A 25,178-nucleotide genomic window follows, 5' to 3' on the forward strand; every position below is an offset into this window, starting at 1 on the left:
CACCACTCTGAACTCATTATTGATCCTGCAAGTCCCTGTATGGTCTAAGCACAGACGAGGGGAATAATTCTGCTTGATACGATACCCCAATGCTTCTTCGTTATTCCCAGTGGATTATCCAAACTCAGAAATAACTGAAGTTGATACTGTGCAAACTGGGTGGGGTAGACGGGTGTATCAAACTGTGGACACCACCATTGTTCCCATGCTCTCAGAATCTTGAGGCAAAGAAACTGACCATTTCTTTTTAAAGACCTTTCTTAAGTACTCCCAAAGAGTGATATTACTTGGGTATTATTGTGTTGTGTGCCATCATTTCCTAGAGAAAGGAGAGATTAGTTTCTTCCCCATCCACAACAAAAAGCACTAATCAAGAACAGTATTTCTGCCGACCTTCTGTTGACTGGTAAACATTGTATCAGTAAAAACCACTGTCAGAGGTTTTGCCCCTTCAATTACAGTTCACAAAAATGCAATGATGTAACAAGTTTAAGACATCTAATAGGGAGTACAAAAGGGTAAAGGTACATACATACTTGAGCTTTCTAAAGAGGTGGACTTGCTTCCTTGCCCTGTTTATGCAGTAATGTTAGATTTGCTTGATGACTAGCATTTCTGCAAAAATAGTGTTCAAACATGCTCAGCTTCACACTGTGCATTTAGAAAAACCTCAAGCCAAGAAGTGCTACTTTCTGTGTCTTCTACAGCTCACAAGTAGCAAAAAGTAGCAAATGCAGTTTCAGACCTCTGCAAACCGCACTTAAACCAAAGTGTCTTACTTTGCAAACTATCCTACAAGCTAAATACAGACTATTTGGCCTACACCTTTATAAAAATTTCATCCAAATTCATTGCTTTAGATTTAGACTAAGCACAATAAAAATGTAAAGTCTTGGGAAGTTTTTGAGAAGCCAGAGGTCTGAATTGCTTAGAAAGCCAAAAATGAGTTGAAAGTCAGTTGTGCTATAAAGAAGTCAGTCACTACCACCATAGTGTAATAACAATATTTGGGGAGAAGAAAAAGACTTTCTGCATCACCTATGCAAATCGCTGCAATTTTAAGTTTGCTGCAGGACTTCTCAAATGAGTGCGAGGGCACACAAGCAATCCCTGCACACTGATGCTGTGCATGCAAGCAGTCCAGGAGACAAACTTAAAGGCTTTCATCAACTTGTTTCACAGGTCCTTTCCAAAATACTGCCCCAGTGTTTAACACCTCCACCCTCCAATTCTACCTCATAATTAAAAGTTCAGGTTTGTGGAGTGTTTGTTACTGGATTAGTTAAAACAGAATAAGGCCATTTAACTTCACAGGCTTCCTGTCCTTCCCAAGTGATAACTTACTTTCTCTTCAGGCCCCTCTTCTTACTCAGAGAAGAAAAGAAGGCTTTATGTTGCATGTTTCCATTTGGCTCAGATGAAGAGATTTCTTCCAAAGCAAACACTCTTGCAACGTCACAGGGTATATATATAGATACACACCAGAGCAGAAATACAGCCCTTCTGTAGATATTCAGTTACGTTAGGAAAAATCTAAGTAGAGGAGAATATGAGACAGAAATAAAGTCTTTATTTTTCTAAAGCTACGTGCACAACGTTGACTCAGACACTAAAGCCAGGCTGAAGATAAATATTGCATCCAACCAGTAATAGGGAGTTTCTCACATATTGCTTGCTTTTGCCAGAAGATGTGCTGATTCTGCTCGGCAAACACTGCCATCCTGGCAGCTCACACACATTTTTGCACGTCCAATGCAACTTCAGAAAAGCCACCTTCACTCACAGACCTGAAGGCGTGTATGCAGATATGGAGGTACCTGCAGGGCATTACTGGGAAAGCTCTCATACCATTTCTGGGAACTATGCACCCTTGGGTGCCTCTCTTTAGTGCCCTTACACCACTGCATGCAGCACAGGGAACGGGCAGGTGGTCTGCCTGCACTTGCCAGGGCTACAACCTCTGTCTGTGATCACAGAGATATGGTCAGATAAATTATACAACTGGATGAGCATCTGGATGCACACAGGCTTTTTAGGAGGGACAGGACAGGTGTTCATGGGGGATTTTCACCACCTTGATACCTGCTGGAAGGACAACACAGCATGGTAGAAGCAATTGAGGAGGTTTCTGCAGCGCACTGACAATGACATTTTCCTAATACAGTGTTAGTTAGGTGGGTCCAGTTCTGTGCTCAGTGCAAAAGAGACATGCCTATACTGGAGAGAGTCCAGCAAAGGGCCACCAAGATGACAAGGGGACTGGAGCGTCTCTTATGAGAAACGGCTGAGAGAGCTGGGACTATTCAACTGGTAGAAGAGAAGGCTCAGGGGGGATTTCGATCAGTGTATACAGATGCCTGAAGAGAGAGTACAAAGAGGAAGAAGCCAGGCTCTCCTCAGTGGTGCCCAGTGACAGGACAAGATGGCACAAACTGAAACACATCAGACCGTAAGAAAAACTGTTTTACTGTGAGGGTGGTTGAACACAGCACTAGGCTGCCCAGAGAAGTTTTGGAGCCTCCATCCTTGGAGATACTTAAAACCCAGCTGGGCACGGTCCTGGGCAATCAGATCTAGGTAGCCCTGCTTGACAAGGGCAGGCTGGACAAGATGACCTCCAAAGGTCCCCTGCCACACTCAACCAGCCTGTGATTCTGTGATCATTTTTCCAGTTCATTTGCACATTCAAGGTATCATTTGTGATAACCACAAGCATTCAGAAGAAGCATCTCTGTCCTGTCTAAGATACCATCCACAGCAGAAACCCACAATGTCACCATGTTGACATATCACACATCAGCTCAGCAGGAGACAACGAACACGTGCTGTATCTCACTAGAGACTAGGATTCAGTTTCCAGTACTTGCTAGCTTGCCTTTGCTATGGTTTGGCTCAATTCTGCTTTCTCAATGCGACACTGGGATCAGAGACTGGGAATGGTAACAGACCAGTCAGGAGGTGTTTCGTCAGATTGTCTGGTATAATCAGACTCTAATATCTCTTACAGTCTCCACCTCCCTCAAGTTTTGCCCCCCCCCCCCCCCCCCCTTTCTTTAACATCACCTTTTTGAATGAATGCTTCAAAAAACCCTCAGCTCCACAAATGCTCTGTATCACCTCTAAAAAACAGAGAATGATTCTCCTCTTTTATAACAAAGCAAGAAGAGTCAGACATAAGATACCTTCTAAGTTTACTAGAAAAAAAGATTTTATTTACTTGGCAGTAACTACTTCTTGCTGCTGTAAGAGAACAGAAGTCCTAAAGATTTTGATTTTAAGGCCAAGAATTAAATTAAAGTTGTAATTTCTTTAAATCTCCCACACTTCTTGTTCCCACAGCTGGAGGTGGTCTGGCAAAAAGAGGACAGTGGGGGTCATCAGTAATGGACAGAAGTACAAAACTGACCCTATCTACTAAGATTTCACCCTAAAAAGAAGTTCAGGACCAGGGAAGTTTCTGTGTGGAATTCAGGGTTTTGTACAAAAGCTCAAGATAAAACATGTTTCTATCCAACTGTTAGCGCATTTGTCTTGACTGGTTCTCAGTTTAGCACACCTCCTCCTCCTTTTCCTCTCGTTGCAAATACATTGAGCATGCTGGGGGCTGAACAGGGAGAAGGAGAGCACAGCTGAGATCTACCATGACAGCTGTCACATTTTTGGCCAGAGCACTGGCAGTCTCTTCACCTAGCAAAAAACAGACAACACTACAATTTTAAACTCACTTGCTGCATGTGTTTATTCACAGGGATTTAAAGGCCATCCACAACTATGGCTTCTAACCATAGGTGTTTTTCAACATTTGTCTTGTGTCATCAAGTCCAGTGTCAAGACCCACAGAGAGCCCCAAGATGCAAGGGACTTCTGGGGGTCAGCTAGCCTGGCCTCTGCTGCAAGCTGGGCCAGGTCTGAAGCTAGGTCAAACGTTCATTTTCTGGTAGGGTCTAGAGCTCTAAGCATGCTTCATACTGGAGCTATGGAAGGTTTAAGGGACTATTCCATTTGTAGCTGCCAAGCTAGAGTTTAGCATAATGCAATAGATTCAGAAAGAGACAGTCCTGAAACAATATAAATTCACTGCACAGATCTCCTGGTCTTAACGGTAGCTCAAATGCTCCGCTTACCTACAGTTTTGTCTTTAAAAATCCTGCAGCTCTGAACTTGAAAATTAGACCAGCATCTCAAAACATCAAAGCAAGTCGTCCTAGTGAGGCTAAGGAGTTACGTTTCTTTACATTTGCAGCACTCTTAGCATACAAGAAACCCCGTTTATATGGTACTTTTCTCTTAGGCGGTATAAAATACCTGTTCCATACTGAATTAAAACCAATAAAGCAGAACAACTAAACACAGGAATAACTACAAAATCCTCTCTGGACTTGCAAGGGAAAAGAGAGGCCACCAATTACAGCCTAACTCATCTCCTCACTGCCATAAAAGCATTAGCAACTCTGTCTTTATAATGCGCACCGGCACTGGCGTTTTGTTAAATTGGGCATTTTGGTTCTCATGAAAGAAGCTCGACTGGCAGCACCCCCAAACTCCATTTCCCCTGCAAAAGAGTGAAGATAGGTTGCTCTCCATAACCACACCGCTCTCAGTAACTCCCAGTCAATTAATCTGCCACTTAATCTCACCATTAGCGGCCACCACCACTAGGAAGTCATCCAATTTAGGCTGCAGGCAATGGGAGAAGCCTCAGAGAGGGACTGCTATTTATATGTAATACTGCCATGAACTGCTTTAAAGAGCAGAAGCAGATTTTCTTGCCTGAAGGCTAATAACACTGAGCCGCTACATTTGTGTTTCATCTTTTTGATATTCTTGCCACTCCATTTAGGTGAAGAGTAGCTCAGATTATTTCTAAAGGACTATCGTGCAGCAGGTTTCAGGACTATTTACTTATTAAAGCAGACACTTGGATCCAGACAGAAAGGTTTTGTACATGCTAACCTGCTTGCAAAGCCAATTGCCTTCCACAGTAATGGAGCAGCTCCTCTACAAGAGTCACATTCAAGCCATAAGACGCCAGCAAACTGCATCAGGCATTCAGACACAGCAGCTGCTCTGAAAAACAAACAGGAATACTAGGATGTCCAGTACATACCGATTTGTTAGATCCGCCCATCAGAGCAGTCTGTACTGCTGCTGCTAGCAGAAAATGAACATTTTGCTGAAGTTTCAGGGGTATTGGAGAAAAAAAAAAAAACCAAAACCATAGGCACACGCAGGTAGACAGAGGTATATACGGAAACAGTGTAGCAGTCAAGAGGGAGCCAGGACACCACCTTGCCCCAAAGCAGCAGGTACAAGATACCCAGGCTCCAGCTGAAGCAGCTACAACCTGCTCCCCTGCCTGCCCCCTGCCCCCAATATATTTTATGAGTGATCCTGAACCAGAAAAGCATAAACTCATGCCCAGAGAACACCCTTATACCAATACTGAGTGCATGAATGATGAACAACATAAAACCAATATAGCACTGCCAGCCTTTTCATTATAGACTCCCCCAACAGGAACCTTGCTATAGTTTTGGATTGTTTGCCTAGGTGACAAAATAACTGTGTTACTTCCTTAAATACACCATGCAACAGGACAGCATGACTAAGATGGACACAGTAACTTTTTCTCCTGGTATGAAAGGCTACAGGACTTTCTGTGGTCAGTAATGTTGTACACTCATTAATATTTATGTGTATTAATATTTATGTAAACTCAGAAAAGACCTACATTATTTATTAATTGCTTGCAAATATCAAGATGTTCACCATAAGCCTCTGTAAGTCACTGTGCTGCTTAGGTGCTCTTGTTAAGAGCACCTCGTGACTATTTGTTAATACAGTGGAAGACCATATTTGCTACACCACTAAGTAAAGGAAAATTCAAGTTTCCACAGCCATCATGCATCTCTCAAACGAACAAACAAACAAAAAAGAGCAAAAACTTAACAAGTTCTGCTGTGCTCCCCAGCGCTGTGCTGAGGAGCTGTGCTTACTTGGCTTGCCTCCAGCATCCAAAAATGGACCAGGGTTTTCAGGGCTAAATGAAAGCTGACTGCAGAAAATGCACTGGTAAATGTTTATTAGCAGTTGCCATTCTAATTTTAACCTCTGGACATTCTTAGAGCCAATTACAAAAAGCAAGCCTCTTAGAAAGGAAGGAGACATGGATTCTTATGGGAAATAACAGTTTCAAATACTTCACCAGTGTTATAATCCATGCTGGGAGCAGAAAACCCTATTTCTTTCCCTTCCCATGTTGAAGGGTGTGGGACTCTAGGAATACAGAATGCCATGCCAATACACTCTGTATAAGCTTTTCTCCTGGCTGATAAGGGTTCTATCAGTCCCTGCAGAGCTGTTTCATGCAACTGAACTCTCCAGAACTATTCAAAAAACTTCTCCTCAAGCCTTAATTGCATCTTTGTGCATCAAAACCACTACTGCGGTTCAACATAACTTTCCTGCCCAGGCCCACTCCTTCCTCCAGCACAAAAGACCATAAAAACCTTAACAGAGGTAACTGCTCAAGCCCTACCCTGTGCACACCAGACTGTCCAATGTTCATAGCAGCAGCTTCTGCACAGACTCTGTGCAGCTATTTATTACCTGCAGACGCTCATCATACTGACACAAGAGGTCACACCATGGACCAGAACTAGTCCAAGATCTCCAATCAGAAGCACAGATGCAGATCTGTTGGACAGTAGATATTTTCTTCTTTTCCTTCCCATAAAGTTAATGCCTTAGGTGCAACCCAGATGCTCCAGAGTTGTGTTTTGGATAGTTACAAGGCAAAAAAAAAAAAAAAAAAAAAAAAAAAAAAAATAAAAAGAGACCAACAAAAAAAAAAAAGCCCAACAAATTGGTTAGTCCCTGGGGCAAATAGTTGCCTGTGAGGATAAACTTCACTTGCAGGTAGTACTGTGCTGTTGCCAAAAGGCTTCCCCCAGTAATTCTTAGCATGTCAGCACCTACCTTTATTCCTTGGCCAACTGTGTCAAAAAAAACCAGTGAGAAGCAGCATTCCTGGGTCTCAGTACTCCGGCACTCTTGTCTGTACTGTAGCCTACAGTCTTCTGTTCTTCCAAATTATTGTCAATTCTTGATTTAGCTTCCCTCTCCACCCTACAAGCTCATCAGAGATTGATGGGAGTCCCACAAGCTGAATGAGTCGTCTTTCTATACTTTCTGAATTCAACAGACTCTTCAATTTGAGCCAGATATGCTACCTGTTATACTAGCTGCTACTTGTTTTGTTCTACCTGTGACGTGAACAAGCATTCCCTTGTAAAATAAAAGCTAAATTCCCCTATTGCAAGTCTGTAAGTCTGAAGGCAAAACCATAGCAGATGATGCCTTTCCCCTTGACCTACAGCTCAGAAAAGGCACTGCTCTCTGGGGAAATCATCCCTCCCTGCCTGGGTCCAAAGAAGTCCTCTTCTCACCTCAATACAAGAGGTGACCAGCAGCCCTCTGCTTTTCTAATCAAGGCATCCTACATCATCTCTTCCCTGGATACTTTCAAGGCCTTGAACCGAGCACAGGGACAGTATAAGTAGTATGGGAACCTACAGATCCTTATGGGATCTCTACACAGCCATTTTGTAGCTGGACTCAACTACAGCAACAGCACAGACACAGAGGCAGTTCTACAGCACCAGACAATAGGATACAGTGGTACCATGACCTGGGACATCTCAAAACCCAAAGGCACCATGCACTATTCCCAATTTCACAACTGCTCCCAGCACCCACAGTGACACTACGATAGCAAACCACCTAACAAGATGCTAATGTTTGGGCTGACAGAGCTGACCCCTCTGCTCTGGGGGTTTCCCTCTGACACAGGAATCCCTAAACAAGGGAAGAGACCATGGCAATTCTTTCCAGAGAGAGGATGTTAGCACAAGCTGAGCACAGCATCTAACAGACTTAATTTCTCATCTGTACTGGTGTAAGACCTGGTCTTCCCTCTGTATCAGAGCTGTAGTTTGGTTACCGAGGACAAGGTTTGGTTTGGTTTGAGGTTTGATGGTTCTCCCCCTCCCTTGCTTTTTTTAAAAACCATAGCTCCAAAAACAAAAAGCTACAGTAGACAAAGACCTTCACGACATGGCAAAATCCTAAGTACATCAATTCAAAAGCACTTTCTCACATAGTAATTAAAAACCTCAACAGTACCAATGAAGAGCAATAATAAAATCTTTACATGAGCCTAGGTTGTTAGATGCAACACCAGTTTAAAATTACCTACATGACAAGTTACAGCTATTTGGGAGGGAAAAAGTACCACCTGCTCACAATATTTCAGATTTAGTTCCTGTCTTAAAATTTAAGATCCCTGTATTAACTGAATTTCCCACATACCACAGTTGTCCTCTCTCCAATTCCAACTTTTCTAACTATCACTGCAATCTCCAGTTTCCTCAGGTGAACACCCTGTTTCTGTATAACAGGTCAAAGACTCTTTAGCAGTGGCAGTAGCAGTATTTTGCATAAGATAATACAGAGGAAATAGCTTATTGTTAACCATTTCAAGACTAAGAGTCAGCAGTTTAGCATGTAAAAGCAGTCACAGGCAACTTAGGTCACACAGCTGACAAGCTGCAGGAAACACTGCAGGTGAAAGGCACAGACAAGTCAGGCTTTTGTTGGGAAAAAGCAGCAGCTTTGACCTGCAAGGTAGCTGACAGTTTTTATTCTTATCTAAATGGAGGTATAATCCAGGTATCTACCTATTAAATATTCCACATTTAAAATTATTAAAATGGCAAAAATCTGATTACAGGGTAGCCATCCTCTAACACTGAACCGATGTCCATACGAATATTCCCATCTTCAAAGGATGTAAACCCACCTGCCTCTGAACATAGGTGCAATTTTCTGCCTCAAAGGCAAACTTGCTACTACTAATTTTAATAATCTTTAGTTGTGACTTCAAACTCCTCACCTTTCTTCTGACACTTGTTTTTGTTTCCAGCACAATCACCAGTTGCATATGTTTAATAATATTTGCATTACAGCAGCTTGCCACATCATACTTTTATTACACTGCTCTTTATTTCTTCAGCAAGTTCACATCTTTTTCTTTAGCATGACTCCTTCTCTGCTACCTCTATGAAAGCCTGGCCTGTTTGGGAAGGGCTCCTAAACTCTCTCTGCTTCCAACTAGCATTTGCAAGGTCAACACTGTTACTCAAATGAGAGTACAAAAAAACACACCAAAAAGCATACAGACTATTTTTTGGTAGACTGGGCTAAAAACCTACCACCAGGTTCTGCTGAATGAATCCTTAATTTTACCTTTTTTGTTATGCCCTTTGTCAATGCAAGAGTTTGCTAGGAGATATGCTTGACATGCACAAATAACACTCTCAAAATAGTTCTTGCACACACTGTCACACTCAGAAAGGTACAGCATTTCTTTATACCACTAAGTCAAAGCTTCTGCGATCAGTAACTGAAAGACAGGCCAATTGCTTTTTCTGTCTAAGCAATTAATGCTTAAATCATCATAATCTATAAAGAAAATGGGGGGTGTGTGTGTAGTAAAGTATGACTTGATAAACTCTCACTGATTCCTGTTGCAAACAGGCTTGCTTTTTTCCCGCAATTACAGAAGAGGGATTTTTCCCCCCACCACTTTCAGTTGTCACAAGCAGCCTATTGTTTGGATTTAGCCATGCAGCACTCCTGATGCAAACCCACAGCTCATGTTAGCACAACAGACTGCACGTAACTAAAAATCGAACAGAAGGCAATTCAGTCCCATTACAATAACAGTGCTTTGTGCTAAATACCTGTTTGGAGCAAACAAGAGATACGTACCCTGCTCTGGATCAGCTAGAGATGACAGTGCTGGTGCATACCAGAGAAATCTTGCAATACTTCCAAATATACAGGTGCCTGTATGAATGTTGTATATCAGATGATAGCTTAGCAGCCTGTTACTATCAAACATCATGCAGATCAACTACCCCAAATCCAGGAAACCAAAAATTGCTCAAGACTACACCTCTATGCCTCCCTGCACAGAAACACCATGGCTGCATCTTCTCTCATTCAAAAACTGATTCAAAACCGGCTGGACACACTAAAATGAGTCATCTCTGTGCACTGCTGCCTTAACTCTGAAAACTCCTGCTCTGTTCCTCTGCTAAGGGAACTGAAATGCCATAAGCTCACTCGTAGCTGTGGCAACAGCAAATGCAAATCCTGCCACACTGCAAAACTTCACCACAGTCTCCTCCAGCACATGTGAACTACATGCCAGCAAAACCACCCCCCCACACCAAGAATAAATTGGGTTTCTGAAAGCTGCTCCCTCTCCTAAAGCAAAAATCAAATAGGCTGGGCAAAGTTTAGCCAGGCTTACATTGCTTTAGCAGGATTTGTACTAGCTGTGCTTTAAGGCACTTAGAAATGGGCTCAGAAGAGTTTGGAAACTGTGCAAGAAGAGGTTCAAGATTTCTCATGTACAACTGCAAAGACTACACTCACTGTTTAAATTAGCTGAGCAGCTACTGTATTTGCAGCCTTGAGTTTCAGGCTGACCAAATCATACCACTGCTGTTTTAATGCAACAAATTTAGCAGTGGATGTTTAGGCACAGAAGGGAAAAAATGGGTTTAATTAACACATTTTTTAAAAATAATCAGAAATCTGAAGAATATTAGCATATCTGAATGCAACGCCAAGGGCTTTTCTTGGGAGATATGTCATATTTCTAAGATACAGCCAGTAACTGCATGTAACCAACTGGAGGTTAAAAAACAAGGTGGGGGGGGGGGGGGGGGGTGCAGAGGGAGAGAAGCAAGGAAAAAAGCAGCACCTAACAAGTTTCCAGCAGCAAAGCTTGTGTGAACTGTAAGACCTGAATTGCAAATTTAGCTTTCGTGAGAACTTTACCTCTGAGCCCAGCAGATGCTTGCAGGGTATCTACTTGTGGTTTGCAAAAACTTCTCAGATGAGCTTTAATATTCTGAATGACAAACAAAGAATAAAAGTCCCAACCAACACTCCCTCTCCCTGCATGTGGAGAAGTTAGGGTGGGGAACTTCCAGGTTTTTGGGTTCAGTGGGGGTGTTGGTTTTGTTTTCCAGTGGGAGTTGTTTGCTTTTTGCTTGTGTTTTGTTGTGGTGTGTGCTTGGTGTTTTTAAAAAGACAGTTTGGATTACCACGTGCATATAATTTTAGAGACTGAAAACACTACAACCTAACCTTCACCTATTTATGAGCAAAGATAATCTAATCCCACAGTCAGGTTGTTCTATCTGGTAGCAAAGCAAATGAGCTAAAAAAGAAGGAAAGGGAGAGTTACCATGGGATACCAAGATGCGTCACTTCTCTTGGCTCTCTTGGCACCACGTGACATCTCAGCCGTGAGTGAAGAACTCAGCAGATGGGATAGAAAAAAAATTAAAAAGGTCTCTAGATTATAGCAAAGTTTAGGCTTTTACATCAAATTTGCTAACTTCTTATAGCTACAGAAGTACAGGCAAACAATATTTATCTATAAACCGAACTATCTGTCTATAAATATATTGCCACTGTGCAATAAATACATGCTTTCCCTTCCAATAGTCATCATATACACTTTTCAGTTCATTTAAATACAGTAAATTTAGTCCAAGCACGTTCAGAAATACTGCTCTTGCCATCTTCAGTAAGAACTATCCCTTGCCTTTCAAAGGAAGCAAAGCAGGTCATTAGTTTCCACCTTGCTCGTAAATACAGAAGCAGGCACGTCACAACAAGAGACACGAGCAGAGTTCAAGAGAGATCAGAAGAGGAATGAATCACTTCCAATTTACTCTCAAAGTTATCACACAGGTCACCAAATCCATGCCTTGAGATGGGAGTCCACTGAACCAAGACTCTTAATTTTCAAGGTATCACTGTTCAGCAGCGTGCCACTGCAAAGCTGCCATGTGCATGTGCAGTGTGCAAGCTGACCCTACCACATGCTCACTTATACTTTCATTTTCACCCCACTCAGTCCAGTATAAATTTTTAAACATCTCTTGCTCCGAGTCCTCCTTCACTACACAAAACTGTAGAGTGCTTCAATGTTTGATTTCTTCCTCCTCCTTTTACAGCTGCCAATTTCTTTCTAGCATGTCAAAACAGCTCTGATTCAAACGACATTATTCTACCTCCATCCTCCTCCACCTCCCAAAGCCTCCTAACACCCACACACTGCTGCACCAAAACCTCCAGGGCAATTTGGTCCTTTCATAGGCCAGACAAGCAAACCACCTCTCTGTAGTAAAAAGCAACGTAGCATACCCTTCACCTTCCAAGGCATCCTGGTGACTTTCATGGTGCAATCCCTGAGTTTCAGCTCTACCCAAACATTACGACATGCTGAAAATAGAGCTTACAGGGAAACAGTGAAGCTCATTTGTCTCCAATGCATCACAGTAACCTGTTTGTTACTTCAGGCACCAGCTGGCAATCTGCCACTCCAACCTACCCAACTATTAGCATTCTCCTATTAGCTCCAGATTGCAAAACTTTGGTAAAGTAACACAGTAAATTATCCAAGACTGCTGCTGTAATAACCTGCTCTTAAACACCTTTTTATCACCCAAATCACTTGGTGCTATGCTAGTTTCCCATTAACTACCAAAACCATGACATAATACCAAAGTCAAGACACCCCACATTTAATTTATTACTCTAACTGGTAGCCCTTGCGTTTGCACACATCTATATAACATGACATTTGAGAACGGCTAAGCATTACTTACTACCTACTTAAAAAATGAAGTTTCACATTTCTGTAGCCAGATTAACACAGATGGTGTTACCTTCTTCAAAACATCGCTTTAATAACTGTTCCCTAAGCCAGTAGACAATGTCTCTAATAGCCATGGTTAGGTTTTATTCAGCCTCATTTGAACTTCTAATCTTTCAGCAATGTCCTGCAGCAGGGATTGCCATGGCATAACTTTGCACCACCAAAAGAAAAACATTACCAAAAGAAAAACCTTCCCTTGTTATAATCTTGTTGCTTCCCTGTTTAATTTGACACTATTTTTTTGAATGAGGGCGGCCTGGGTACAGTCATCCTCTGCTCACACTTTGTCGTCTCACTTCCTCCACTCACAATCGTTTTTCTTCTCCAGGCTGAACAGCCAAAGTGTATTTACCTCCTTTTATCCTTTTACACAACAGCTGCTCTGTGCCCTTGATTACCTTCATCATCCTTTGCTGAACCTTTTTCTTTTTGGACATGGAGGACCAGATGGCATTCAAGACACAGGGAATCAAGGAGATTTTTATTTATTTTTTTTTTTTACCAGTAGCTTGTTATTTTATTCTCTACCCCTTCACTAATAACATTAATTCATTTACTACTTTGACTTTACAGCTATTTTCAGCGCATGGATCTCCAAATTCAGAAAAAAAGCCTCCCAAGAGCAGTACAAACCCCAAAACTAACATCATGTTTTAGAGACAGGGAAGGACCTGGAAAGTGCAGTAATCTCTTAATCTCTCACAATGGCCGTTTCCAAAACTTCATTTCAACCAGAGTAGCAGAGCAAGGCATTAATCACATCCCTGTCTGCATGAAGAAGCCTTCCTCCATCCTCTCACTTCCCTCTGCTAAAGTACTCATCCTCTGCCACTCAGGTACAGGTCTGGAACCACTGATTTCTTTTACATGTCCCAACCTAGGGTTCTCCAAGTTTTTGCAAAGTGCCCCAGCCCAATGGGCACCCCAGCCCCTCTTACCTGCTCAGAGAATCGTACTAGCATTCCCCCTGCCTCACACATATTGTTGACCCCTCCTATGTACCGCTACTCAAGCTTGCAGGCATGCAACAGGTCTGCTGGGAGCTCAAGCAAGCCCAGGAGAAGGAGCAAAAACATCAGTGCTTTGCAAGTGCAGAAGCCAAAAGAGCAAGGAGGAAGGTGGCAGGAAGCAGAAGGGAGCATGGATCTCATGTTCAGAGCTGGCAAGCCTGAATTCAGACCCACAGGCTCTATATAAAACAAGCAGAACATGCACCTCAGCTGCTTGTGCTTTCTTAGAAAAACAAACAAAAACCCCCACATGTATTGGTCGCCTGTTATTTATTATTTCCTGATACAGACGAGCAAAGTGACCTTTGCTGAGGCACACAAAGAAAAATATGCTTTTTTAATAGTAACCAATTGCCACTTTACAGCTTCATTGACCTTGTACCACATACCAGATTACTTACCTCACCTATGCTCAACACATGCCCATTTCCTCTTTTCATGTGGAAACAGATATCCAGCACTTTTTGTGTCAGTAATAATCCCAGTAAACCAAGGGCCAGAGCTGTATTCTGAAACTCCTCCCTGGTATGCAGGGGGGGGGTTCAGTTTTCAGCACCTCACCCTCTTCCCCACACAGGTTGACAATATAGATTTGCTTCAAAGTGTTCATTTTCACTCCACCCCAAATTGCCACAGAGAAGTAGATACTGATTGAATATAAGAATTTTCCAGCTAAAACAAAAGAATCAGTACAGAAACATTTCTTAAAAAATAATCCTAAAATGGGCATTTTACTGACAAACAATGGGATTATAAATGCACAGAGAAAGAACTTCAGATTTAACCTGACTTTTGCAGGGACAACACATATCTTGCACAAGCAGGAAGCAGCAGGATGCTGTTCATGTAAGTTAACTTAAAGAAACACCTGCTAAGTCTTTAAACTTAACCCTTGCAAGGCTGTGGGGTAAAAATACAGCTCTTCCTGGGGACAACCTGCCAGGTACACCTACTGCACAGTTTAGGATGCTGGCTGGAATAGACAGGAAGGATGGATTAATTTTGCTTGTGATAACTGTGCTTTAACTCAAGTGAGCGTCTAGCACTCCACCTTGAGAAGAAAGAGAATCAACAGGTCCAGGAACAGACTTTCTTGGATACTCCACCTGGAATTTAAGGTTTCAAAAGAGTTCTCGCTTGTAAAAAACAAATTAAACTAATGTAGCCTGTGAAACAGCACTCCTTTGCTGGAGGCTACTACTCTCAGGCATTCATCTTTCTAGATGCTCAGTTCCCTTCTTTCTCCAGCGAGCCACTCCTTTCTAGAGCATTACTCTATCCAGTTTTCACAACGTACAGGGACACCCTCCTGCCCACCCAATATGCCCTCCTGAACAGAGACACACATGCTCACTGACATGAGATTTTGACACATAGATCTCTTTACAAGAAGGTATCAATTGCTGCAATACCTGAGTAACCTTGTCCAACTGTTCACCAAGTAGCTCGCCATCCTGGAAGGTCTCAGCTGTTTCACTGATACCTAACATGTATCTTTCAGTGCAAGTGTTTGTGCTGCTTCTTTCCAAACAGTAAGATTTTGGCTGTCAGCGTCATCCTTCTCCAATGCTTGCTTCTCATCCAGGTCAAATCAAGCCAAATGAGGGTGAGGGACAGGAAAAGAGTATTAAGACAGTTTACCAAGGCAGGTATTAAATGATGTGCAATGGTTCCCCAAAGCAACAGACAAAAAAGCTGTGGACAGCAGTGTGTTACTGCACCATCACCCTCCCCCTTGAAACTCTCCCTTATCCTGAATCCCTCCTGTGCACTCTTTCTTCTCCAAGCTCAGCTCAATTCACACTTTCATCTCATCCTCTGGGCCTCCCTACTGCCGCTGCAGAGACTCAAGACAACAACTGAAAATTCAGTAAAACTATACCATGCTTGTATTTCCCCTCCAGAGGAGACAAATTTGCAGAAAACTGACCACTGTGCTAGAAATTGTAGAGAGGAGTTCTCTTTCCTTACTTAACTGCAACACATGCAGTCCATAATGTTACAAGAGCAACAAGCTGATGGCTTCGGTCACAGGCCAGCAGTGGTACCTCACACCATGCTCAGGCAGAGGCACTCCCCATGAAACACCATTTTTATGATGAGCATACAGCATGCCAAACTACATGGCACCCAAACTACACCAATTTAAGACACAGTTTCAAAAGACTCAATGCACAGTGCTGCAGCTATCATATCATAAGACGATCAACACCAGAGCTCTTGAATTAACAACAGCAAGCCAAATGATCTGTGTTTGAAAGTATTAAGATGACAACCCCAGAAATCATCAATTTAAGAGATCAAGTTTTGATTTGGGTCTGGACTAGTAGCTAGTAATGCTCACTGCACAGGGGAAAGAGGTTCAGAATAAAGTTTCCTCACTAAGGTACTGCTTTACAGTGGAGGAGTACAAATGACTATCTGCTGCTGCCCCCCCTGCCTTTTGGCTAGGCAGTGTGTGCAAACAAGGGTGCATTGGAGTTGTGAAGCTGAGTACACAACATATTTCCTACACACAGAAACTAGCTCACTTTCATACCAGCTGCTTCAGCTGTGTAAATAGGGGCTAAAGTACTGCTTTATATATATTCTGTAAAACTAAATCCTACAGAATGTAGCCAAGTAAGAGTCACAAAATTTTTAAACTCTTTATCCTTGTACTATACTCCTTTATATCATAATATTAGCATAGCATTCACTGTAGATAACATTATTAATATTTGACAAGGAAGTAGTCTATTAATTATAAAACCTTTCTCAACAGAATGCTTTAGGAAAATCTTGATGGGGGTTGGGCATGAAATCAAGTGTATTTTTCATGCATCACCTGCAATTTTGTGATTACAATATTTGTGATTAAGTATCTTAGGCTACTGCATGCAATTTACCTGTTCAACTATTTCTCTAAAACGAGAGCAAGTCAATGCACTTAAAAGAACCCATCCTCAGCTCCATAACATTACCATCTTGATAACAAATCTGAAATCTAACTGGTAGGTGATGCTTCAGAGCTAGCAGTGATTTAAGAACAGAGCTGACATGCTTCAACAGACTCACCCATAGCATTAGTCCTTAGGGGTTATAAGCAGAGCTCACATGTTGGCTTTGAGCAAGATGACACCCTCACAAAGCACAAACAGAACCTCGTGCTGAGTATTACTGGAGTATGAGAAAGATCATTTAGAGAAATGGCAGCTACAACATAGCTAGTTGTCTTATCTCCTTTGTAAACAGCTTTTAAACTGCCAGGTACAGCTATGATTAAGGAGCAGCTCGAGATTAGAAGAGACATCCTAGTAACTGCTGATAGGTAAGTTTATTTGAGCTTCAGCACAAGCATTTGAAGATGAAAGAGCACAACAAGGATGCTGAAAGACAACTGACTGCTTAGGGAACACATACCAGTTTTCAAATGATTTCTGTGATGTACAGTAATGTTAATGATCACAGCATTCACCGGGAGTTAGATCATCCATTTAGCCGCTGGTTTGCCAAATCAACTGCCTGGGGATTTCAAATAGGGTCAGCAAAAACTGTAGAGCATTGCAAAACTGGAGTCAGTGCCTTTGCATTCTTGGTATTCAGCTGCCTTCCCTGAGAAACTTCACAAAAGACTAAAACACAAGCCGGGAGGGGAGAACAAAACATCAAGAGGAAGAGCAAGCTGAGTGCTACAACTCATTTCAGGAAAGTTGCATGTTGTCTCTGTTGACTGCTATGCCCAGACCTGTCAGTCTGCTTTATCTACGGTGCTTGACTTTGCATCTCCTGCTGGCTTCATTTAAATGTTTTTCATGCATGATTATTAGTTTTGGAGCAGATAGGAGTTTGATGAACCAGTACTATGGCAGGATGGTTATGCTGTCAGATGTAGCCCATCTATACTTTTGGCAGGGGGCAGACAAAAGTAACAGCTTCATGCTGAAGAGGGTATCAGTAAATTTAGGTAGGCAACAGCATTTGTGAAACATCCAAAGCAACCTTGTAAGCACAGTTAACATATCTTAATAACAAAACCAGCATTTGTGAAAAGAATGTTCCTACCTTTGCTGCCACTTGCCTTTCAAGATGTGCTGTATAGTTCAGGGAGCTACCAACACTGTATTTACACAAGCTTTCCAAGAAAGCACCAGTAAAGCTTGGGGAACTTAGCAATACAGCCATCTCCAGACTGATGCAATGAAGTTCAACGATGCAGAAGAGGGCAGGGAGGAACCTAAAGGTAAGAGCATGCTCTAGACAAGATGATATTTAAGTCTGCCTAGATGTAGCTTGGACACACACACAATTTGGGACAGTCACAGAGGACTCTGACGACAGAGCAAACATCCTCCGTTGGAACTACAAAATCCCTCAGCATTTTAATAACAAATATTCTTCCCATTCTTTGCTAGGAATTTATCACCATGGAACAAAATATGTTAGATATAACATTTTGTCTTTCTTAGTAGTACATAGAAATCTGTCAAAACAGTTGCTGACAGCCTTTTAACTATTCATTGGAAATGGGGACAGCAGAGGAAGGGGGAACACAGGCCAGGAAAAAAAAATGTTTTAATGCATCTTGAAAATAAAACTATGAGAAGAGAGAAAAATATTTAATGAATGAACTGAAACAAAGCATCTTGTGCAAGAACCCAAATAATCATTATCATTTGTGGAATAATAAAACTGCAAAACCATGGAGTAATTCTAAACTCTATCTGTCATTAGAATAATGAATAAACTAGTCAATAATTATCCAATAAGAAAGTGCTATTTAACAGGGTCTAATTCAACACGGGAACATAGCCTGTTGGATCTGCCCAATGACTGAAGTTGGGGGAAACCAACCAATTAATAATACAGCTTCCCAAAAGGCACAAAAACCAGAAGTATCACCATCAGAGTATGTGTCTCCTGGGTTGCAGATTAAGAGGATGCTGAGATTCATTAAACACTTCAGCACCATTTGAATACAGGTTTGCTGAATGCTAAGAAACCAGAGAGCAAAACAAGATTAGAGATCAGCAAGATGGCATTCCCCTCATGAATCCAAATAAACAAGACATTCTGAACTATTTCCAGCATGACTTCAGCACAAAATAACATTTGCACTTCAACATAATAGTTGATGTTTTAACTGCATGCTAACAGCTATGGGAACAGTCACACACACACACAGGAGTCCCAAGTTTAACATCAGCTGCTCAGCCTTCAGAGGAAGCAAAAAGAGTTGCAAAAGAGTCGTGCTGTACTTCAAAGCAGCAACTGCCTTTCAGATAAAGACTAAATTTATTTACATTCACTCCTCAAGCACCTGAACCCAAGTAGAGCACACCGGTTGTTTCAGAATTTGCTAGGTGCCCTGTCCCACCCCCAGTGCCTCAGACAGATGATGTGACACTTGAAGTGAGTAGTGACAGCATTACCCATCAAGACCCAACTGAAACCTTATGTACACGAGACCCAAGTAGTAAAAATTAAGTCAAAGCAAAAAGGTGCGCAAGCAAAGAGGATGCAAAGTAAGATGGAAAACGCATTTTCCCTTTGAACACATGAGAGAACTGGTGAGCACACCCTTACAGGAAATCCGATCACTTGAGCCCATAAACTGTGAATCAATCTCAGTAAGTCAGAACAGCCTCAGGACAAAGGAACAGCCATTTGCTAATTCAGCTGACAAACAAATCTGGAGAAGGAGGAATCCTTCCTCATATTAAGGATTAATCATCAGCAGGTATGGCCTATTTTCATTAACTGCAGTCATTTCCTGCCAGCACACCCTTTGCCTTTTCCAAGAAACAGGGGAGCAGCTACGTGTCTGAGGGCAAATGAATTAGGAGACAAGAGTGAAACTATCAACGGCAACTTGCTTTATGCTACTAGCTTACCAAGAACTAGCCAAGCTATTTAGTAAGCAGCAACGGCTAGGAAATCTACCAAAGTCAAATCTGATGGATATGAACAAACTGAGCATAGGGAACATAAAATCTGCTACAAATTTCAATTAAATCTTCACTTTTGGATAAGTGCCCAAGATGTTAAAGCCATCACTTCTCTCCTTGGACTCCTCACTCCTCTCTCGACTTATCACTGCTCCATTAACACGGGAGGAGGCAGCAGCAGCACATCAGACCACAGACTGGATTCTGGCACTCTTCACCCTCCTCACTTTTAAAACACAACCTGTGGACTTAGTGTTTGTATCAAAACCACCTAGGCAGATCCTGCAACATCCACTTGCCATTGTCACTTCCGTGAGATAGTTTTGATGCGTGCAGACACAAGCATTTTGAAAAAGTTGCAAGAAAGGTTAGTAGCGGAGTCAAACAGGAACTGAGGAGGATACCCATGCTTTTTCAGAGAGTAAGGGTAAAACCAGCAGCAGGTCAGCCGAGTGGTTCTGTAAAAAGTCCTGCCTATTGTGTGCAGAAAATGAATAAAGGCAGTGCTTATACAGCAGATGCCAGGCTTTAGCCTGCCACCTCACCTCTTCAGTCATCAGCACCTACAAGCTCAGGCATTGCTAGCAGCAAAGGTATTACTTAAAAAGTCAGTGTCACTATGAACTCAAGTCTTACAGAGGATACAGAAAAACCCTAAATTCACATTCAGTTACATATACTATTAAGGTATTTTTTTACATGTACAAGACCCATAAACCAGTCACTGCTTTTAATGGAGATTATCTCCCACGTTTTTGGCATTTCACAGGGTGGTGACTTTTTGTTGGTTGGTTTTGGGGTTTTTTTAAACATCTGCTCTAGCCAACTGCTGCCCACTTAATTGGCACATCTCATGGCTGAAAATCTCAGTGCCCGCTGAACTACTGAGTAGTTTGCACTGTAATTTAATTTTAACCATTCCAAGCCCTTGCTGTATTCATACATATTTTTATTTCTAAACAAGCAACTTATGCAAAAATACATTCAAAAGGTATCACGTATACTGAGGCTCTGATCCCATGGAGTTAAATTTGGTAGGTATAAGCACACCTGACAATAACAAGCTTAAATAAAAAGTAATTAAGAGATAAAGAAATTGAGTTCCAGCCATAAACCACTGCTTTACACTGCATTGTCTGCTTTAAATAGTCACTGTTACACTGACATTGTACAGCAGTGTGTTTGCTTTGCTCTCTGCATCTGAAGAGCTGCCATGGTCAGAACCATTAAGTGCTATATAAAAGTAACATCACATTTCTCCTTCAAAGCCACTGAAGTTTAAATTTAAAAGAGAATTCTTTTATATAGCAGCTATATAAAGCACATACAGTGCCAAGCTGGAGGATGAGTATATTTATATAACAAAAGGCTTCCTGGATTATTTTAAGGCTCAAGTTCTGCAAACCTAACAACTGAAGAAAGGGATGTTTTCCCTTTGTTTAAAAAAGTAATACTCGTACCAAGAAGAAAGAAAAAAAAAAAAAAAAAGAAGAAAAAGAGTGCCATTGAAGAGACAGCAGTATCTTAACATTTCACGGTATTAGATTCCTAGATTTCAGCAACAAGTCATCCGTGTGCTTTGTGATCCCACAGATTTGGAACATCTGTTGCTATATACTGAGACAAATACACAAAAAATCCAGAGGTCCCAGATACCAAAGCACCTGCAACAAATATCTTCACATAAATTATAAGGTATGCCACATACCCAACAGTATTTGGTTTGAACCGGTTTCATTTAGCTTGCACTTCTTGCACTGTGCCTGTTGACGTTCAACCCCTATTAAATCCACATTAAACTTTAAGTAATAGATTACTACATTATTCATAAAGTCTGTGTATTAGACCCAGGGGAAACACAAGTTGAATCAACAGAGTGACATGAGCTTCTGGTAAAAGCATTTTCCACTCTTAATATTTATATAGTTGAAGGAGGGTGGGGAGTAGGAATTTTTTGTGACTGATGAAAACAAGACTAGGTATTACAGTTTGTCCAGTACAACTATGACATAGATGCCACCATTCAGAAAGCAGCAACTGCAAAAAACTGCTCATAACAGTTCACCTTATGTGCAACACAAACACAAAAAAATCAGTTCCCTCAATTTCAGCAGCATTGGTGTTTAGTCACAGCATTTTTCTCATTATTTCTATTACTAATGGTCTTTCTTACAGTATCTGTGGAAGTCCTACTAAACATCTTAATTGCACAACAGTCAAGATTTGAAGGCATGCAGTACTGTGACATCTGTAGGAGAGGGACTAAAACCAACTGTCCCAAAACCAATTTTGCTCAGGGCACCCACAGGAAGAATTACAACTGCATTAAGATCATCACAGAATCACAACTGAAAGCTGCTTTTCTGCTGTCCCTCATCACAGCCTCTCAGAATCAGACAGTTCAGTCTCACCAATATCCAAGAACATTTTGAGAAAAAGGCAGCAGCTTTCCCAGCTAAGAATGGAAGGCACAAAAGACTTGGTTCATTCAATGTGCTAGTCACTCAGGTTACACACAAATAACAGTTTTAAAAACACACTCTTTCTCAAAATCTCTGTGCCCAATAGCTCAACTTTTATTTTCCGATTCTTACAACACCTCCCCCTCTAGCTCTTAAATCAGTCATGGAGCTTTCCAGCACAGATCAAACCCATGAAACCCATGAAAACCTTAAAAGATGCCTTTCAGCAAATCCTGATGAGCTTCAAAGGATTATTAAAAGACAAAAACATAACTACAAGCAGCAAGAAAGAGCGTATGACCCATTTATTTTCTCTTTGTGGGTCATTCATCTATGTCAAAGCCAGAACTGGGAACAGAAACCAGGTATTCCAGCCACCAGTCTAGCTGTCTACCCAATTATCACTCCAGTTTCAACAGCCAGAAGGGCGCAGATTGCCTTACAAGTAGGGAGTTTGGAGCATTTATATGCAGCCTACATCTTCACAAGTTTTGCTCTTAGTTATCCTTACCTGGAAGCAGGAAAAAAGAGCTGATCTATGTGATCTTTCAGTTGTCTTTTCCCAAGATCATACAATTTAGTACTGGAGTTAGACTATGTAAATTTTTTTTTGCTGAACAAAAAGAGCACCAGGCAGGCACAAGCAATGCCTAAGCTACAGAAAATAGAGGGAATCATCATATTCCCTACTAAGCCATGCTCAGTTAAAGAAACTAGCCAGTACAGGTGCCAAAAGAAACACTGCCATACAGCTGTGGGACAGTAAGTCAGACAACGGAAATACACAAGTGAGGAATGTTGATTGTTGTGGGTGCTGAACAGCTGCCATTGGCACAAACATAAGAAGTGATTAAACCAAAGCAAAATGGGTATCTGCCTGTGCAAGTCCAAACTAAAACTTACCCAAATTCAAGTCACATTTAGTATCAGTTTACACTAAACAAAGTATTGAAAAAACACAACACTCCAAAACACACGGGCTTGAAAATGCAAAAATCATTTACTTACCTGAAATTGCTTTTCTACCCAGAGCACTCGATTCATTGGGTTAGAAGTTCTTGATGAACATGAGAGTCAAAATTCAGAAGACCCGCTGCTAGCTGCTTCTCACATAGTCATGAGTCACTATTAAAAAAAAATAATAAAAATTTACATATTAAGCAGCAAAGCTATACAGCAAGCCTTCTATTAAAATATTAGGAGTTATTACAATGTGAAGATGGCCTCAAGGTCTACCAGCACCTGGGATATACAGGAAAGACCATGCTAACATGGACAGCTGCATTTTAGAAATAGTAATTCCTAAAGAACACAGAAAAGAGAGGATTCGTGTGTCCAAATAAGGCCCATACGCAGCTTTCATTGGATCTGAAGAAGGCCTGGAATGCTTCTTCATCTGCTTTGTGGCATCCCACAGAGAGCAGGTCTGCTACTCCCCACATGCATCAGCCTTCCTGCAGGTGTTTACCTTGGACATAGGTTCATCTTCCTCCGAGCCTGCACTAGGAACAAGTGGTTTGGATGAGACTGCCACCCTCCGAACAACATGGAGAATGGAGCTGCCAGAAATGGGCCACTGACCACTGGATTTGATCTTGGGGCACCATAGACCAGAAGCTGTCTACTCCTAATGTCATGGGAATCTCACAGTTTCGCTCTTGAAAGCCATACCCAGTTAAAGCAATACCCAGAGCACCTTTTATTTAACTAAAAGAGTAATCAGGCAGAACAACTCTTGGGATACACATTGCCACTTGGAGCACAAACTAAAGAAATAAGTCTCAAAATGTTCTTTGAAGGGAGCTGGTAAAGTTACCCAGGCTCTGAACCAGGCATCACACAAGATAACAGGCTTTGCTGACAAATAAACTCATGCAGGGGTGCAAAGGATGAAAGCTGCAAGTCTTTTCTGCTAGTCTTCAAGATAACCAAGATCATTTACAAAAGAGAGGAAGAACTTGCACCAAAGCAAACCCAAAATGTAAAAATTGAAATGCATGGGACTAAAATCCTCCAGTGGCAGCACCCAGGTAACAGGCTTCTCTCCATCCCTGTTACCCACATTCTGCACAGCCAAAGGTTAGAGCCAGCAGCAGTAGACAAACCACTCAGCCCTGTGGCTGGGAAGCAAATATACTCTTCATCCAACACTCACCCCGCCACACACACACCCACTTTCAAGGAAGACAAAACCAGGGGGGAGACTCGGAAGAGAACCAGCCCCCTTTTGCATGGGGCTCTGCAGGGCTATTTCAATTGAACTTTCAGATAAGGGAAAAACAGATGGTCTCCCTGTTCCATTCACATTTAGTAGGAAACTGCAATCCATACATTTCCATTGAAATACTAGTTAGGGAGGCTGGAAATAAATTCTGCTTGCTGAAGCAGAACCAAATCCAAATAACAGACTGCTGTGAAGCAAGCAGCCTGCGGCACGGCAATTCTGCTTTCTTGGACTCCTTTTTAGCTGTTTAGGATTACTTGGAAATTTGCTTTTGGGTTTACATTGCATTCTTGCCTTATCTTCAAGATTAACCTATCAAAGTGCTTCGGGGAGAGTGCCATCAGGCACCCCTCCCCTCCAAACACCCACCCTGAGCACACACTGGTCCAGCTTCCAGCAGCCAGAAGACTCCTTTCTGCAACAAGCTGGAAGTTAAATAGGTTTTGTCCATCTAGACAGAGCCGTGGTGCACTGCCAGCAGAAGAGCTGCTCAGTAAAAGCCATGCTATCCTGCCTGTTTGCTGTAGGATTGTAGTAATAAGAGATAATGTTTACAAAACGTAAGAGGAGTTATCCACCCCATCAACACCCACCAGCCCATCTTCAGTAAGGAGGAAGGCCCTGTTTCCATGAGTAACCACACTCTTATCTTGTAACAACAGCCACCCTCCCAAACATATCATACTCTCTGCTCACAGGCACTCACTCATCTACCAAGTTTTTTGAAGCCCCAAAAGCCACCCATCTGCT

General features: G+C 41.8%; 1 protein-coding gene across 3 annotated transcripts in view; it reads right to left on the reverse strand.

Moving 5' to 3' along the window:
• SGMS1 (sphingomyelin synthase 1) overlaps nt 1–25,178 on the reverse strand; it is a 99,651-nt gene that overhangs the window by 46,871 nt on the left and 27,602 nt on the right. Inside the window, exon 2 of one of the 3 annotated variants that reach the window (XM_055802802.1) lies at nt 23,213–23,329. The exons of 1 other annotated variant lie outside the window; for it this stretch is intronic. The gene's annotated coding sequence lies outside the window, so the exon portion shown is untranslated. Of the gene's footprint in view, nt 1–11,323; nt 11,393–23,212; nt 23,330–25,178 lie in introns of those variants that run through there. One more of the 3 variants, XM_055802819.1, reaches the window with a different exon arrangement.

This window comes from Falco peregrinus, chromosome 1, assembly GCF_023634155.1.
Source record: "Falco peregrinus isolate bFalPer1 chromosome 1, bFalPer1.pri, whole genome shotgun sequence".
In the NCBI taxonomy this organism is placed as follows: domain Eukaryota; kingdom Metazoa; phylum Chordata; class Aves; order Falconiformes; family Falconidae; genus Falco; species Falco peregrinus.